A 16,580-nucleotide genomic window follows, 5' to 3' on the forward strand; every position below is an offset into this window, starting at 1 on the left:
TCCCTTGGACTGAGCTCACATGGAAATTGGATTGATGAACATCCTGTATGCACTAATTCCCCTCCCTTGTTTAATTCCAACTCCCTAGTCCCCGCCTACTGTGATCACCTCCCAAGTAAAGTGCTACAATCACACCCGCCGACAAGTTTGCCTCTCTGGGAGCCCAGCCTAAGGTAAGAGCAGATTTGACCTGCCTCACCTCTCAAAGCCTCTAGTCCAAGACAAAATGTTGCCTGTCTCTCAGTCAGGGGTCCATGAGACAAGCTGAGCCTCAGACAACTTAACCTGACATTCAACACTTGCTCACAGTAGGAAAACAATCAAGGGGTCTTTTGATTAGGTGATGACAGTATCGTGTTCTGAAAGTTAAAAGCCATACATATCACAGCATTTTTTTCTTGAGAGTTTTATTCAAGTCAGAAACTTGTTAATCTGATTAGATCTGGGTGACCTTCCAAAGAGAGGTGATGTATAGCAATTCTCAAAAGAGATTGAGATTCAGAGCCCATAGAAAACTATATCCAGGGCAAAAAGTATCATTTTCACATCAGATGTTGTCTATACCCTGAAATTTGCAAAAGAATTGTCCTTCCCTACTTTCCTGCCTGAGGAACTCCTATTGTCTTTCTACATTCAACTCAGGCTTGAATTCATCCCCCAATCCAAGGCTGGGCTAAAATGCTCATGGCCCTCACAGGATGCTATACTTATCCCCTGAAACAAATCCTGCTTTGATTTCCCTCTTTTCCTTAGCTACTTCCCCTTGGTTTTCCTAACCACTGCTATATCCCTACGCCTAGAACAGAGCCAATTTATCACATTTGATACAGGGTCTCGGAAAGGCTTTCAGGATGTGCCCAACCACATGTGCCAAAGGCTAGGCAACCTCTAAACACCACAAAGCAAGAGTAATGACAATAACGTCTCAATAAATCAAGAAGAGATTGACCTGAGGACAAAATGTCTCCCTGCACATCTCAGTCAAGAGGAAAAGAGGGAGTGCTAGTGGGTCCATGTGCACCCTATCTTTCCTGGGCCTCCATTTCCTCATCTGTTAGAAATGAGAGCAATGACCTCCACAGCCTTCCAACTCTGGCAAGAGGAGATTCCAGCACCTTCTGGGCATCTCATGGGAGACACAAGAGTGAAAGGTGTTTTTCTTGACCTCTAGAAGCTGACACTATCTGGAAAGTATAGAAGTTAGAAAAGATGAGAAAAAAGGTCAGGCAAGGGTGTGATAGCAACGAAGCGGGTGGAAGAGTGGACTGGTGCTTCAGGGGAATTCATCCCAGTCATGCTGATCCGGGCCAGGGGTGATGAAGTATTTATATCCCAACAACAGTCATCAGTTAAAAGCCACCTCCAGGGTAAAAACTCCCAGGTATTCTCTTTGAGTGAAATATATCTGAGTACAAGGGAGGCTTGGGAATGTAGTTTTCTACAACACAGAGCAGAGTGTGGAGAAGGGCATTAGAGAAATCTACAAAAACCAGGGACAGGTATGCCAGGAGATGAAGAGACTTGGTTTTGGAGTTATAATGCTTGGGGTCTGGTTCCCAAATTTTATTTCATGTTACTCAGGTTTACCCAATGAGTTGCCAGAAACTCCTAAATTTAGGACCTGCTGACATATGGTTATGAGGTTCTGATATAAATAAATAACAGCTGACTTGGCCAGACAGTGTCCACCAAGAACTTTGGGATCTGGAGTTTTCAGGTCCCCAAAATCCCCTAGGTCAGGCTTCTTATCAAGGAAAGCAGAACAGGATGAGGCATTTTAGGCAGAGATGCAGCTATAGAGTCTGGTCAAATATTAAGTAAAAGCCAAATTAGACTTCACTGATAGTTTCAGGAATATGAGCCTTGAAAGGGACATCAATCTCCCAGGATACAAAACATCCTGGTGTCTCCATGCTGACAGAATTCTGGGAGAAGGAGATCTGAGGAGCTGGAAAAGACCAGAAACACCCAGAACTGACTAGAGTCCCTGCAGGAGCAGGAATGGAGACCTTGATCACTTGCACTGCCAACTTCCCCTTGGAGATTGTGTCTGCTGTGGCACAGAATTAGGCCCCACCTGCAAAAAAAATTAGCTCTGGAGAGTAGTGGAAGGGCACAGGGGAGGGCAAAGACTCCAGGAATGTCCACAAAGTCCCCAGTCCTCTCTGTCCTACTACAATGGAGTCCAACTGGTGCCCTCAAGCAAACTGGTTCCTTTTTCATTCACTTCCAAAGCCAACACAATCCAAAGTTCTAGGCTACTATTATATTATTTCCCTATTCCCATCATCTGTAGACACCAGCCTCAACCCTTGGAGGTGCCAAAGATGCCAATTCTTCTGTCACACATCCTCACCCGATTCTTCTCATTGAGAATCGGTCCAGTCTCTAAGAAGTGCTCCATTTCTCCCTAGCATTAAGATACAAAGAGCTATAAACTGTAAACTCTGCTACTGTGGGAAGTTAGGGAATTATAATGTCCTTATAGGCTCCTCCTTCTATCCTTGTGTGGAGATGAAAAATCTCAATCACAAAAGAAAAGAAAATATCTTCTTATCCTGCTTACAAGTCAAACAACTGCCTTGGTATGTTCTTCATTCAAGAAGAGAAGGATACAGAGAACCCATGCTTCAATTCATAAGCCATGACTGGGAGAAGGGCCCTGCAATCAAGCAGTGAGCCCTGTAGTCTAATTTAGGTGACATCATTTCTAAGTCTGTCATCATCTGCATCTCCAAAAGAAGATGCCTTCTTGGGGCTCAGCACCACCATCCTAACAGGGGTTTCCCTGCTAGTCATTATTGCCTCTGTGAGTTTCACTGTCTTCCTCTCAATCAGGACCAACATCATCACCCATGTCTTGGGTCATTCCTTTCATTCCATTCTGCTGCAGAGCTTGGCTCAATGTCACCTCTATAAGTAACCTCCCCAGCCTATCTCTTCAGACACCGTGGGTCACCCCACAATGGTATGGTCCTGGGGGTGTGGGTATTTGGTCATTTGTCTCTCCCACCAGGCTGTAAGCTTGTCAGGCACTGAACTGATTTTCAGCCTTTGCCTCTCCTATCTCCAGCAAATGCCTAGAAGGGAATATATTTTCAGTGTTCCCTTATAGAATAAAATATTGATTTGGTGAGAATACATTGCAATAGTATACACCTTAGTACACACCTCCACTTGCTCTGTTGGCATAACTCTAAACAAACCCAAACCTTCCACCCGCCACCACATCCCTCTACTGCCATAGTCCTCAGACACACCACTGTGTCTATGTTCTCTTTTCTGTGTCTTCCAACCTCCCAGGAAGTAGTCAGTGGAAAACATGATCTATCTAGACTCTTGGAGGATAGGAAACAACCATATGAGATATTTGAGAATAAACCACAACAAGGCTTGAGAGAGGACTGGATATAGAAGAAGATGATAAGGGCAGAACCAGATGACTAGTAGGCTGCTGCTGACACTGACAAATAGGATAATCAAAGAGACCCGAGAACAGAATGTAGGAAGGCAGTGCTCAGATGAGGGCAAGTTGACTTTAGGAAGTGAGCAGTATTCAGGGGAAGAGTTCCAACATCAGTGGAAATGCAAGACAAGAACCCAGCCAAGAACACTGATATGTCCAAAGTTGGGCCTGGAGAACTTGGTGCCAACCACATTGAGATGAACATTGAGAGCTTATTATCCTGCTCATATGAAATTCTAAGGATGAAGAAGTAGGCAGAGGAGAGCGGCAGGTCCAGGAGTGGGCTATGGGGGCATCACTCTATATGAAGGGGAAAGGCATGGGGGTGAGGAGCCCAGGAATAAGTCATCATAGCAGTGCCACATGAGAGCCTGAAGTCAAAGGAAAAATCAGCAGTACTGATCCGACTTTATGAAAATTGTATTTTATTTATCATGGATTTTTATATTAATTTCCCTTGTTTCAAATATTTTATTAAATTTCAATTTATATTGAAAGACAGGATAGGATATGACTGTCCAGCAATGTCCTTCTCAAGAGAAGGAGACCTGAAGCAGCTGAGCCAAAGCACCAGGTCTAACCATCTTGGCCTTGATTTCTGGCTCTGGCATTTCTCAGGTGTGCAATCTTGGGCAAGTCATTTAGCAACCTACACATGGTAGGAATAAATAACACCTTCCTGGCAACCTTGCCACTGTGCCTAACATGTGTAGGTGATTTTTAAATATTTGACCCCATCCCAAAGCACACAAGGCAGTGAAGAGAACTCCAAAAGACTCAGCTTGAAGGAAAGGGAAAAAGGCAGTCCAGCTGGAAATCAGGCTCCTCCCCACATCTGAGAGAGAGGCAGTGCTCCATCACCATCACCATCCACACCATATATATATGGTTCAGGAAGTAGGAAATTTAACCCTTCCTTTCCACAGTTAGGGAATCCTGGTGCTCAGAGTGAGCTGGAGCCTGGCTGCTCTGTGACTCAGCTACTCTTGTCCTTGGATTTATGTCACAGTCTGTTTGATTAGCACCCTCATGGTGACAAGCACATAAGCCAGCCTGACTCTTTGAGAGAGCTAGGGAGAGGCCATTGTGGGAGGCCATCACTTCCACCCAACCCTCTCTACATAAGCCTGTAACATTGCAGTATGTTATTCTCTGATGAAAAATGCCCATGTTTGGTGTCTGCCCAAAGGAGAATCTGTATGGAAAGTTTGAGAAAGATTCCCTCTGGCTGGGAATGTGAAAAAGCCTGTGCCTTTCCTATTTGAAGAAAAAAAAAGGGGGAAAAGAACATATTTGAGACGTAGTTATTTTTGTCTCGGATTCAGAAGGAGCTGACTTGGACAGTGCTGACTTGGCCTGGATTCCCATCGCTTTGTTTGTAAAGGCGGATGGGACCCAGAGGTGACGCGGGCCCCAAAATGTTCGTGTTTTTCCTTGACAATTTGTCTGTGTTATTGTGGTTGTTGTTCACCATTTTACTACGTATAGTTTACAAACAACAAAATGTAAAATTCTTAAGAATCTTACGTATACAGCTTTACAAAGTTTTACTTAAGTATATAATCATGTACCTTCTTACCAAATCAAAATACAATCATTTCTAGTACCCTAGAAGGCACCCATATGCCTCTTTTCAGTCAGTACTCCTCTGCAAAGCTAGCCAGGCTAGTCCTGCATGTCCTTAAATTTCCCATCAATGGAATCAATATGCTCACTTTTACATTTTATTCCTTTTATTCCACCTGTCTCTGAGATTCACCCATGTTACCACGTGTTGGGTTACTTTGCTAAGGGCACCATCCCCATGTACCACAGACTGGATGATTTAAACCACAGAAATGCATTTCTTCCTAATTTCTGGGTCTGGAAATCTGAGGCCAAGATATCACAGGATTGATTTCTTTCGAGGCCTCTCTCCTTGATTTGTACAGCTGTTTTCTCTCCATGTTTTTGCCTGGTTTTCCCTCTGTGTGTCTATGTCCTAACCCTTCTTATAACAATGCCAGTTACTAAGTCATACCCTAATTTCCTCATTTTATTTTTTTTTCAGCTTTAATTGAGTTTATTGGTACATTTTAGGGATACAGTACAGTTACAAGTTGGGATCTTGTACCTCTACATGATTTTTCCCCTTACCCTTGCCCTCCCTTCACCCCCTCCTAATTTCCTCATTTTATTTTTTTTTCAGCTTTAATTGAGTTTATTGGTACATTTTAGGGATACAGTACAGTTACAAGTTGGGATCTTGTACCTCTACATGATTTTTCCCCTTACCCTTGCCCTCCCTTCACCCCCTCCTAATTTCCTCATTTTAATTCTCTCAAGACCCTATCTTTAAATATCATCATGTTCTGAGTTTCTAGAGATTATACCTCCAACGTATGAGCTCTGGGGAGACACAGTCAGCCTATAACTCATGTAATACCAGTTTGTTCTTTTTTTTTAATTGCTAAATTGTATTCCACTGTGTGACTCCACTAAAGTTTATGCATTCTCTCTCTTATTTATAGGCATTTTAATCATTTACAGTTTGGGGATTATATTGCAAATATTGCTGCTATCAATATCTCCAGCGTGGTTTTTTTGTAAGAGAACAGGTTTACTCCTAAGTCTTAGTTCTTTAGTTTATAAATACACTTTTGCTCTAATAATACAGCTTTGCAACTAGCAAAGCAATTGAACTAATACCCATAAATACTAGTGTGAAGAAAATTAACATCACTAATGTTTCTCTACATAAACTATTCTTTTAGCATCATTTTTAATAAAACAATTGCAAATAGACTACATAAGATGTTTTTCAGTAAACATATGCATTCTTTTCCAGTGAGTACCATGTATACCCAGGAAAGGAACTGCTGTGTCTTATGGTATGGGTTGGTGGAGTTTTTGCCAAGCAGTCTTCTGATGCAGATTCATGATGTTGTTGTACACACCTACAAGCAATGGATGAGATGTATAGGTGCTCCACATTTTTGCCAACACCAGCATTATCATTCCCCTTTATTTTAGCCTCTCAACAAATCTGAAAGAGGGTTTCAGAGCAAGTGCACCTGCAAAAATCTACTCTCCTGACAATTGTGAAGAGCATTTGCTATGTAAATCTATGGATAACCCCAATTTTCCTCTGCGCCAAGAGCTCTGGCATCTCCCTTCACCCTACTGTTAATCAGGGAATAGAATCCCTGTCTTGGGATGTTTTCATGGGAGGCTCCTAGAACACAGCATGAGGAACTGGGGGAGGCCCAGGACCAGCAAGAATTAACTAAAGAAGCCAGGAGGATGAGAGGAGCAAAGGCCAGGATGTTGCTGACCAACTGGGGAATAAGGGCTGTATTTGTACCAGACTACAGAGGAGCCCCAACTTCTCAGAGCAAATCCTCAAAACAGACTCAGTACTGACCTTCCACTCCCCAGTTGCCTCCCCCACACCATCTGGATGAGTTCTAGAAATCCCTGCAGAGTATCATTTCCCTGAGTTAAGACATTCCTGGGGTCTTCAAACTTTCCAGGTCTAACAGGAACAGAAAGATAACAGTAACTTATCCAGGCCCCCAAACACCAGCCCAGTTCCTTTGAGCCAGGGACCATTTTGGGAAAATAGAGCAAACCTTAGTTCTTATGCCAAAATAAAATCCATTTGAAACAAATACTTAAGTGTGGAAAATAAACTATAAAAGTATTAGGAGGAAAAAATTAGTAAATGTATTATAATGACAAGTATAAAATGTCTTGTAAGTTAAAAATCCAGAAACCATAAAGAAAAATGATTAATTCACACAACTACATAAAAATCAAAACCTGCAAGGGATGAAAAATATATTAAGAAAGCCAAAAGATGCTGGGCATGGTGGTACATGCCTGTAATACCAACACTTGGGAGGCTGATGCAGGAGAATTGTCACGAGTTTGAGGCCAGCCTGGGCTACATAGTGAGTTCAAGGACAGCCTGCACTACAAAGAGAGATCCTGTCTCAAAAAAAATAGAAAGAAACAAAGAAAAAAGCCACCAGAGAAGCATCAAGTAGCACATATGTGAAAGAGCTAGTTCTTCAAATTCACAAATAAAAAAAAAAATCTATACAAATCAGAAAGGCCTAACAGTGCTATAGAAGAAAATGGAAAATAAGAGAAAGGACCAATTTATAAGAGGAAAAAATGCAAAGGCCCAAAAAACATAAAAAATATTAAACCTTACTTGCAAATAAATAAATTCAAGTCAAAACAATAAAATACCTTTATAAAACTGTATTTTCAAAACTATAAACATTTAGGGCTGGGGATTTAGCTCAGTGGTACTGCCACCTGCCTCGCAAGTGCAAGGTCCTAAGTTTGATCCCCGGTACCAGAAAAAAGAATATAAACATTTAAAGAGGTCTTTGATGATAGTCTGGGGGAACAGGCATATGGGTGCACAAATAGCAGGGTGTGTGTTGATGGAATTTTTCTGGAGAACAACTGAGCAACCCCACTAAGTTTTACAACTCAAGCAGCATTTAATCCAGCAGTTCCACAATTAGCAATTTAATTCCAGATGAACTGAAAAAAAGTATCTGATATAGATTTCAAAATGTTCATTACAATTCTGCTTTGTAGTAACAAAACACTAGAAGTAATCTCAATTTCAACTAATAAGAGAATGTGCAATAAAGTGTGATATATCTACTGAAATGAAATACTGTGTTCCTGTTAAAAGAGAAGAACTAGATAGTCATGAGTTTAATCATATGAATAAATAACCCTAAGTAAAGGCTGTAATTTGATGTATAGCGAGTGAGCCTAATAAATAAAAGGCCTGAGAATGAATATAGATGGTAAAATGCCAGTAAGCACTCTTCTCATGCTTGTGACCTACAGGTCATTGGCCAAAACTGAGTCACATGACTGACCCCACTTTTCCATTTTAATTGCAAGGATTTCTGGGAAAGTACCTAGCATCATAAAAGGAGCATACTGCCATTAACTAGTTCAGCCAATCACAACTTGTCTTCAGAAGCTGGGCACATTGCCACCCTAATCCTCAAGTGGGATTATCTGGGTGTTAACCCATATTTTGTTAGAATAACAGTAAATTAGCTTAAGCCTAATTGTAAAAATGTTTAAAAGAATGGGTGACTGAACCATCAAACACCCTAGAAGTATGGCCATCTGCTTTATAAGAGGCAAAGAGGGATGATAACTCATGTTAGTGACCCCAGGTGAGGCAATGTAGAGGATCTACCACGACAGAAGGTGAAATATCAATTCTCAGAAGGGTAGAGTCGGCCTTAAGCTCCCAGAGCATTTCCCAAGGGCCACCAACAGAACCCAGAATTTACCAATAGCCTGCTCTCTTTTTTTTTTTTTAGCACGTAAGTTATGTGTAAGGGGCTGGTATGTTGTTGCTTTAGCCACAGTGCTGAAAGACTCAGGTGTTCCCTGTTTAGCCCAAACCACTCACTGGTGCTCCTTACTTGAGAAAGGAGTGATCCCACATAATCGCTGTGGATTGGGGCTGCATCTGGATGCTTGTTGAGCTCTCATATTTTCTAACAAGTATCTTCATGTTAATAGTTTCTTAGGTTCAACCCCAGGTGTCCCCCAAAGGCCTATGTGTTAAAGGCTTTTGTCTCCAGCCTGTGGTACTACTTAAGAGGCAGGGTTTAGGGAAGGTCTGTCTTTGCAGGTGTGCCCTCCAAGCATATTGTGGGAATTTGCTCCCTTCTCTCTTTTTCACTCCCAGCCATGAGGTGAGACTTGATCTTCCATGTGCTCCCCACTGTGACAGACGGCCTCACCACAGCCCCCTAAGCAGCAGACCAACCAGCCATGAACTAAAACCTCCAAAACTGTGAGCCAAAATTAGTCTTGCCTCTTTTAAACTTGATCATCTCAGGCATTTTGTTACAGTAGTAGAAAGCTAACACAGGGATTCAGTTCCCTCGTTTGCAAAATGGGCCAAGTAGATCCATAACTCAAAGGACCCTGTGAAATTCCTAAGCGAACAGTTTCGAGGACACACTCTCCTCAGCCTCAGCACCTTAGGATTTCCTTTTAGAGATTCTGGGAACTCAGCACACCTAGATTCAAATCACAGCTCCCCCCACTTCAAGATCTGTAACCTTAAACAGGTCATTTAACCTCTTTGAATTCATTTACTTTCTTAATGATACAAATAATAATATTTCACAGGAGAGGAGGGTCCACAGTGCCAAACCGAACAGGCACCATTTTGCCCTTGTCTGACCTCTGCAGCCCCTGAAAGTGCCCCTGACAGCCTCCTCTTCTCTTTGAAGTTTCCCTTCCCCTTCTTCCACCACCTCTCTCCTAATCCCCACCCCCACCCCGCACTTCCCAGCGGCTGCTTCTCATTCTCCCTGTGCAATTTTCTTCTTCAACCACCCTTCAAATGCCAATATTTTCAGTGTCTAAAAGGATGCTCGACTCACTCAAAGCAAAAGGAATGCAAATTAAAACAAGAATAAATCATTTGTTTCACTCTTTAGACTAGCAAAGCACGAGGAGTTTGGCAAGTCGTGGAGCAATGATGTAGAATCAGGCACTCTCATGCGCTGAAGAAATGTACTTGTTAAAACCCTTTTGGAGGTTTGGGGCAATTTGGCATAATCAAAATTTTAAAAGCCTATGAGGATTTACTCCAGCAATTCGATCTATTGTAAGACTTTGTCCTAGAGATAAAAATCTACTAAACATCTACCCAATTTCTATTATCTCCTTTACAGCAAAATCTGACTTTTTCTGGCAGAAGCAACACGCTAAACTAATGGCCATTTCTCAGCCTCTCTCCAGATAGGAACAGTTGCTTGATACAGGCCTAATAAAGTATAAGCAAAAAATTATTTGGAAGCTTCCAGGAAATTTTTATAACAGACTCACCTGGTAATGTAATCTCTCTCCTGACATGCATCGTCCTCTATCTTCTAACTAGAATGTGGCTGATGCCTCTGAAGAAGCTATCTCATAACCACGAGAAAGAGGGCAAAGAGAACATACTGCGATATCACTGAGCTGCTAAATCGATGCCAATATTTGCCTACCCCAGATTTCTCATTACTTGAGAAAAAATAAGTCTCTATTTTTGTTAAATCTCTATTGTCTGAATATTCTGTTACATGTAGCCAAAATTAATCCCCAAATAATGTTTATGGAGACAAGGATATTTTCTACAATAAGGAAACATACTAAATTCTTGGGGGGTAGCTGGTTGATTAAATTGGATTTGCATATGATAGGATATTGTGCATCTATACGAAGGAGGGGATAGGCTGGGGATTTAGCTCAGTGGTTCCACCACCTCCCTCACAAACACAAAGACCCAAGTTCGATCCCCACTATTAAAAAAAAAAAGAGGTAGATTTTTAGTTCAAATAAGGAATGATATCCATGATATTTATTTAAATTTGGAAGAAAAGATGTAAAGGTAAACATAGTATACTAATATTTATATACAAAGAAACTTGCAATTTACTGCATGTTCTCTTGTATTGTTTGAATGTTAACTATGTGTCTCCTTCATCTTCCCAAAGAATTGTGTACTGCTTTATCTAACAGAGTGAGAAAGAGGGAGGGAGAGGAAGGGAGGGAGGGAAGGAGGGAGGGGCTAGCTCAACCATTTCTGGGATTGTTTCTTTTCATTGGATGACCCCATCCCATGGCTTCAACCACCACAGATATAAGGTATATTAAAAAGAACCAACCCCAAATATGCAGCCATAGCCTTGACGGATGCCACATTTGCCTAACCAAATATCCACTGGAGGCCGGGTGGGGTGGTGCACGCCTGTGATCCCAGCACTCGGGAGGCTGAGGCAGAAGGATCGCTATGAGTTTGAGACCAGCCTGAGCTACATAATGAGTTCCAGGTCAGTCTCAACTACATAGTGACACCCTGTCTCAAAAACAAACAAAAAAACAAACCAAATACCCCCTGGACATCAGTATGTGGAGGTTCCTCAGGCACTCAACCTTCAATCCTTCCCCTCTATTGTGCTCTCTGTAAAGTGTGCAGACTTTAACCAGCAATACCCACTCAGTGGCCCTGCCATCTGGGAAAGGCGGGAATCTCTCCAAGTCCTATTTTCTTCCTTCTGTCTCAAACTTCTTCCACCTCCTCTATCTGGTTTCTTCTGTCGCCTGAGAGAGTCTGCAGCAGCCCAAACCAACCAATGGCCTAGCCAGATGCCACGCTCACATTCAAGTATCCTCCTCACCTCTCTGTGGTGCATACCACACTGCCTACCTTGTTCCTATCTTTCCTTTTAGGCTGGACCTCTTACAGAGAGAGAGGCCACATTTGTGTCTTTGCTAAATTCCTTCCATCTATAGTAGGAGTCACACATCAGTTGCATGTGCTAGAAAATGTGACTACTGCCCCACCCCACATCTTCTTGTGTCCTCTCCATTCAGCTTCCTGCCTAGCCTAAAACCACTCACTTGTCACCATCTTTGAAGCCACGGTCCTAATCCAGTCCTCATCCCTCCTGCTTAACCATAACCACAACCTCAATGGACTCTCTCAATCCAATGTGGCCCCTTAAACACTGACGTCAGGGTGGGATATTTAAATTTATAAATAAATCACTCAACAGAGAGATGAGAGTTGGATATAGATATAGTATTGCACCATCTTCCCCCATGGAAGCTAGGCCCCATTGCAGCCCCTGGACCTTCACAAGGCCCTTCTTCTCCTGCTTTATGCCCCTGAGTCTGCCTCAAAACCTTGGTCTCTGCCATATTAAATCATTTATATCTCAAAATTGTCATTGCTTCCAACCTCTGTGCTTGTACATGCATTCATTACTCTACATGAAATATACAATTTCCCACCTCAGCCCTTCGTCTCCCTATAGCTAATGCCTTCAAACACAACTTACCTCCTGCAGGAAGCTCCCTGTGACTGCTCAACTCACAAAAGGGGCCCTGGCATCAATGTCTCCTCTCTGCACCATGAGCTCTTGGAGAGGAACCATGACTCATTTGACCCACATCCCTGGAGCCTTGAAAACAGATGGCAGGATATCAGGAAATGCTTGGGATTTTTGTTTGTTTGGTTGGTTTTTTTTTTGTTGTTGTTGTTGTTGTTGTTGTTGTTTTTCTCCTTGTACCAGGGATTGAACTTGGGTCCTTGTGCTTGCAAGGCGGGAGGAAGAACCACTGGGCTAAATCCCCAGCCCATGAAATGCTTGTGGAACGATCAAATAAATGAGTGAATGAATGAATGAGTTCCTGGTGAACTAAACTGAGACGTGTGAATTACTTGACACCGCGCCAGATGCACAGATGTCCAACAAATTTACTTTTGTTCCTCTCTTCCTGTCCTGTGACCCACTTTCCCCTGGGTCTTTCTAGCCTGTGGGTATAGGCAAAGTCCCCTTGACAATTAGGTGCATGTGTTGCAGCCTTGGCCTCTCAGGCAGGACACTGTATCCTTGCTCAGAGATTTTGAAGTCCCCAGAAGGTTTTACAAGCTGATCCACCAGCAATCTTCACCTCTGCCTTGTTTTTCCTCTTCTGCCCCAGCCCCCACCTGCAGGATGTACAAAGCCCAGAGTGCTGTTTGGTGCTCCACACCTCAGACCAGTAACCCTTCACTCCAGCAGGTGTGACAGGAGCCTGAGGCAGGTCCAGTGGCAAGGGGTGCCCCTGCCCCACCACACCACCTCCCCACCTGCCTTGTCTGAGCCCACCCGGCCTTTCACATCCACTGTGGGCATCTCCACAACTCTCAACCCATGCCACAGGGACAGCTACTTTCCCTCCCTGGCCTCCAAACTGTAAGCTCTCAGAGGCCTCTCTGAGCCTGGCCTAGGGCCCCAGCTATCAAGAGCCCAAAGCTGACACAGTTTATTCCGTTGCTACTGCTTCCAATTCTGAACCGTGACCAAAGGGGAAAAAGAAGGAGCAGCAGGATAAAAAGCCATAGGAACAGGACGTCCTTTTCAGCAGCCTCTCATTCTGTCAGAGGCCTAGTCCAAAAGAGGCTTTAATTGGTCAAACTATGTGTTTTCCACTGAAAGAAAATGCCATAAAATAAAATATGATTCACATTTGGCACAACGGGGTGGGGCTGTCAGGCTTTTCAAGGGGATTTGAGAGAGGGTGGAGTTGGGGAGGGCCCAGAGCCTCTCTCCAAGGGAAAGAGGGCCCAGGGGATCAGGGACACATCCCAGGCCTGGAGCCTGTGCTTTGTGTCAGACTGCAGTGACCAGTGCCACTGTCAGCCCTCAGCTTGCCAGCTGGGCGCCCAGGCTGACCTCACACCAGCTGCCTGTACCCATGGGCGAAGGAGAAGGGAAGGCACCTACAACCTGGGAGCTAGGGCCACGAGCAAAAGAGGCCAGGGGAAGCTTCTGTCCTGTCCAAAGCTGGCCTCTGATCTCTGGGTCTCCTATTCTCCTCCACAGCACTGGGGCTGGAAGAAAGGCTTGTCGCTTCCCTAGGAGGTTTTGATAAGAAGAATAAGAAGTGACCACGAGGACACAGGAAATCCACTATATGCATAAGACGACAGAGACAGTTGGGAGAGGAGAGCAGGAAGGTGGGTGGAGAGGGAGGCTTTGAAGAAGAAGAAAGGAGCTAAACGAGCTGGAGGCCATATGTCTCTGGTGGCAGTGATCTCTATATTGTACAATTCTTTCCAACAGCCTAGCGATGTTGGCGTAGGAGTGAAGTGGGTGTTCAAGTGGTTAGATGATTTTAGAATTTAGTGGAGGGGCAAGGAGACTAAGAATTTTTGAAGCCCCTAGTCGGGGAGGGTGACCAAAAATGTGTGGCTCCCAATGACTTGGAGGAAGAACAAATGATGTGTATCTCGAACAAGGGGGAAATTCTTTTCAAGAGAATTATAAAGTATACAAAAGTAAAACCTGGAAAAATCCAGCACAAGCATTATTTTTGGGTAAAAGTGACATATTACTCAAGGCACAAAGGTGGAGGGAACTTTCTTAGAAGAATCTGAAGGTCAGCAACAATGGGTGTTTGCATAGGAACTGGGCTCCGGAAGACAGAATGGAAAAGCAGAGATGGAAAGAGCTGAGTGGCAGGGGAGGGAACAGGTTAGTAAGTTCCCAGAGGCATTATGCTCGAACACAGCTCCTGGTGTGTGAACTGACACCCAGGGCAACGGCTATCAAACAAATCAGAACTTTCTACCAGTACATCTGGGTGAAATAACTATTTGGCCACTTAAAAAAGTATGCGCCCCTGCTATTAGGTGATAATATCTAAGGTCCTTTTTGGGAGATAATGAAGCACTTCACAATTTTTATAAAGAGGGAAGGAGGTCAGGCATAATGTTCTCTATATCACAATCCATAAATGCTGGCAAAATACCACTACAAAAAGCAAGAGGAGAAGAGGAGGGAAGGAAGGAGGAGGAGGAGGAGGAGGAAGGAGGGGGGAGGAGGAGAAGCCAGGGGCCATAAATCAATCAATACAGCTTCCCAGTACATCACAAAAACCCAAGATCAGTGTGAAGCAGAGCAATCAAGAGAGGCTTCCTGGAGGAGGCAGCTTTGAGCAGATCACCCAAAGAAAAGTCAGCAGAAAGCTCACATCTTGGGTCAACACTTTGGGCCAAGCTGAAAGGGGACACCTTCCCAAGTGTGAAAACAAATGCATTTTACCTGAGGTTTGAGGTGCTGTCCTCTGACATGGAGCTTGTTCCATTTGTGGAACAAGGGTGGGGAGGTAGGTGGGGAGACCTCCTGGGGATGGAGCAGACTGAAATCTTGGGCCAGGGAAGAGGAAGAAGCCAGTAAAGTGCAGCCAAGAGGACAGAGAATCTGGGGCCAGAGAGGAGCAGAAGATTGCCTGGGGCCAGTGGGAGCTGTTACCTCCCCTTAAGCAGAGCAGGCAGCCCAGAAGGGACACTGAAGACCAAGTACACCACCTCACAGCTGTGCCTTAGTCCATCCCTGGGATGGGAGGCAGCGCACCCTGCACACTTGTGAATGTGTGGTCCTCTGCAAGGCTCAGAGCTGGCTCAGATCTCCTGGGATCTTGCACCATCTTGATATTTGTTTTACTTTTAGAACTTGGTTCTCTAGCTGGTCTTATCAAAGCAAATGTGAAGTGGCTTTGCCCCAGCCCTCTGCCACATAGACCTTATCAGGAAGTGTGTGTGTGTGTGTGTGTGTGTGTGTGTGTGTGTGTTTCTCCTTCACTGGATGAGGAGTACTAATTTGATCAGGGCTGGGGACAAGCCAACACCCATCTCCAGGCCTCCTCTCTCCTCCATCAGAACAATGGAAGCCATGCCAGCCCTGTCTATGTCACAGGGTGTGTTAGGATGAAACAAGGTAAACGTTGGGGAAAGCTCTTTGGGAACTTTCAAATGTTGTGAAGGTTTATTATGATTATTATTCATGTCTGATTTTTGCCGCCTCTGTGGAGCCCCAGCTCACATGCCTACGCGATGCCAAAACAACCAGTCAAATCCATCAAAAAGTCACTCAATTGAGTGGGAAAAAATGCAGACAGCTCTGTTGTACATTATCAACAAAATAAGCCACAGGCTGATCACTCAAGTTTTTGAGATCATGTAGTGGGTTGTTCTAGGCACTGTTTTGAGTTTTTCTAGGGCTTTCACCTCCCATGAACCAAAAAAAAAGTGACAATGGAAAAATGAAGGTCCCAAATTGCTTCCCAGAAGTAAGCATGGCCTCAAGATGCCAGACTTATGGCAGAAGGCAAAGACAGAAAATCTTGCAGGGGCCGGTGTCTCCCTCTGGACCCCTTGCTCACAGCTGGTCACAGGCCAGTGAATGTTGTCCTCTTCCCAGGAAGCCCATTTTCCAGTAAGAAGCAGCTGTGGCAGGTCACTCCACAAGACAGAGGGAAAAGGAAGGCTAGCCAGCAAAGGCTGCAGGAACCTGCCCTGGTACACAGTGCTGGTTTCCAGAAGATAAAAACCTGGACATGAGGGGTTGGCATCCGGGGAGAGAGAAGATTCTGAGCTAAGAGGGAGTTGTTAAAACATGAATGGTCACTTTGGAGTGGCAGGGGAGAAACCCAAGCCAGTCAATCTTGTTCCACATGAGCAGTTCCACTAAGCATTTTGCCGGAGAAAAAAGATGGGATCTAATTTTTAAGAAGAGGTTGGCTATCATCCACA

The 16,580-nt window shown here is 44.0% G+C and overlaps 2 long non-coding RNA genes across 2 annotated transcripts in view; one reads left to right on the plus strand and one right to left on the minus strand.

Annotated features, from left to right (window-relative positions):
• Positions 1 to 16,580, minus strand: part of LOC117285227 — a 64,866-nt gene that overhangs the window by 16,812 nt on the left and 31,474 nt on the right. The gene's annotated exons all lie outside the window — the stretch shown is intronic.
• Positions 1 to 16,580, plus strand: part of LOC117285226 — a 28,587-nt gene that overhangs the window by 1,667 nt on the left and 10,340 nt on the right. Inside the window, exon 2 of the long non-coding RNA XR_004516219.1 lies at positions 89 to 173. This is a non-coding gene — a long non-coding RNA (uncharacterized LOC117285226). The remainder of the gene's footprint in view (positions 1 to 88; positions 174 to 16,580) is intronic.

This window comes from Fukomys damarensis, unplaced genomic scaffold (assembly GCF_012274545.1).
Source record: "Fukomys damarensis isolate Sample0158 unplaced genomic scaffold, DMR_v1.0_HiC HiC_scaffold_7, whole genome shotgun sequence".
Classification (NCBI taxonomy): domain Eukaryota; kingdom Metazoa; phylum Chordata; class Mammalia; order Rodentia; family Bathyergidae; genus Fukomys; species Fukomys damarensis.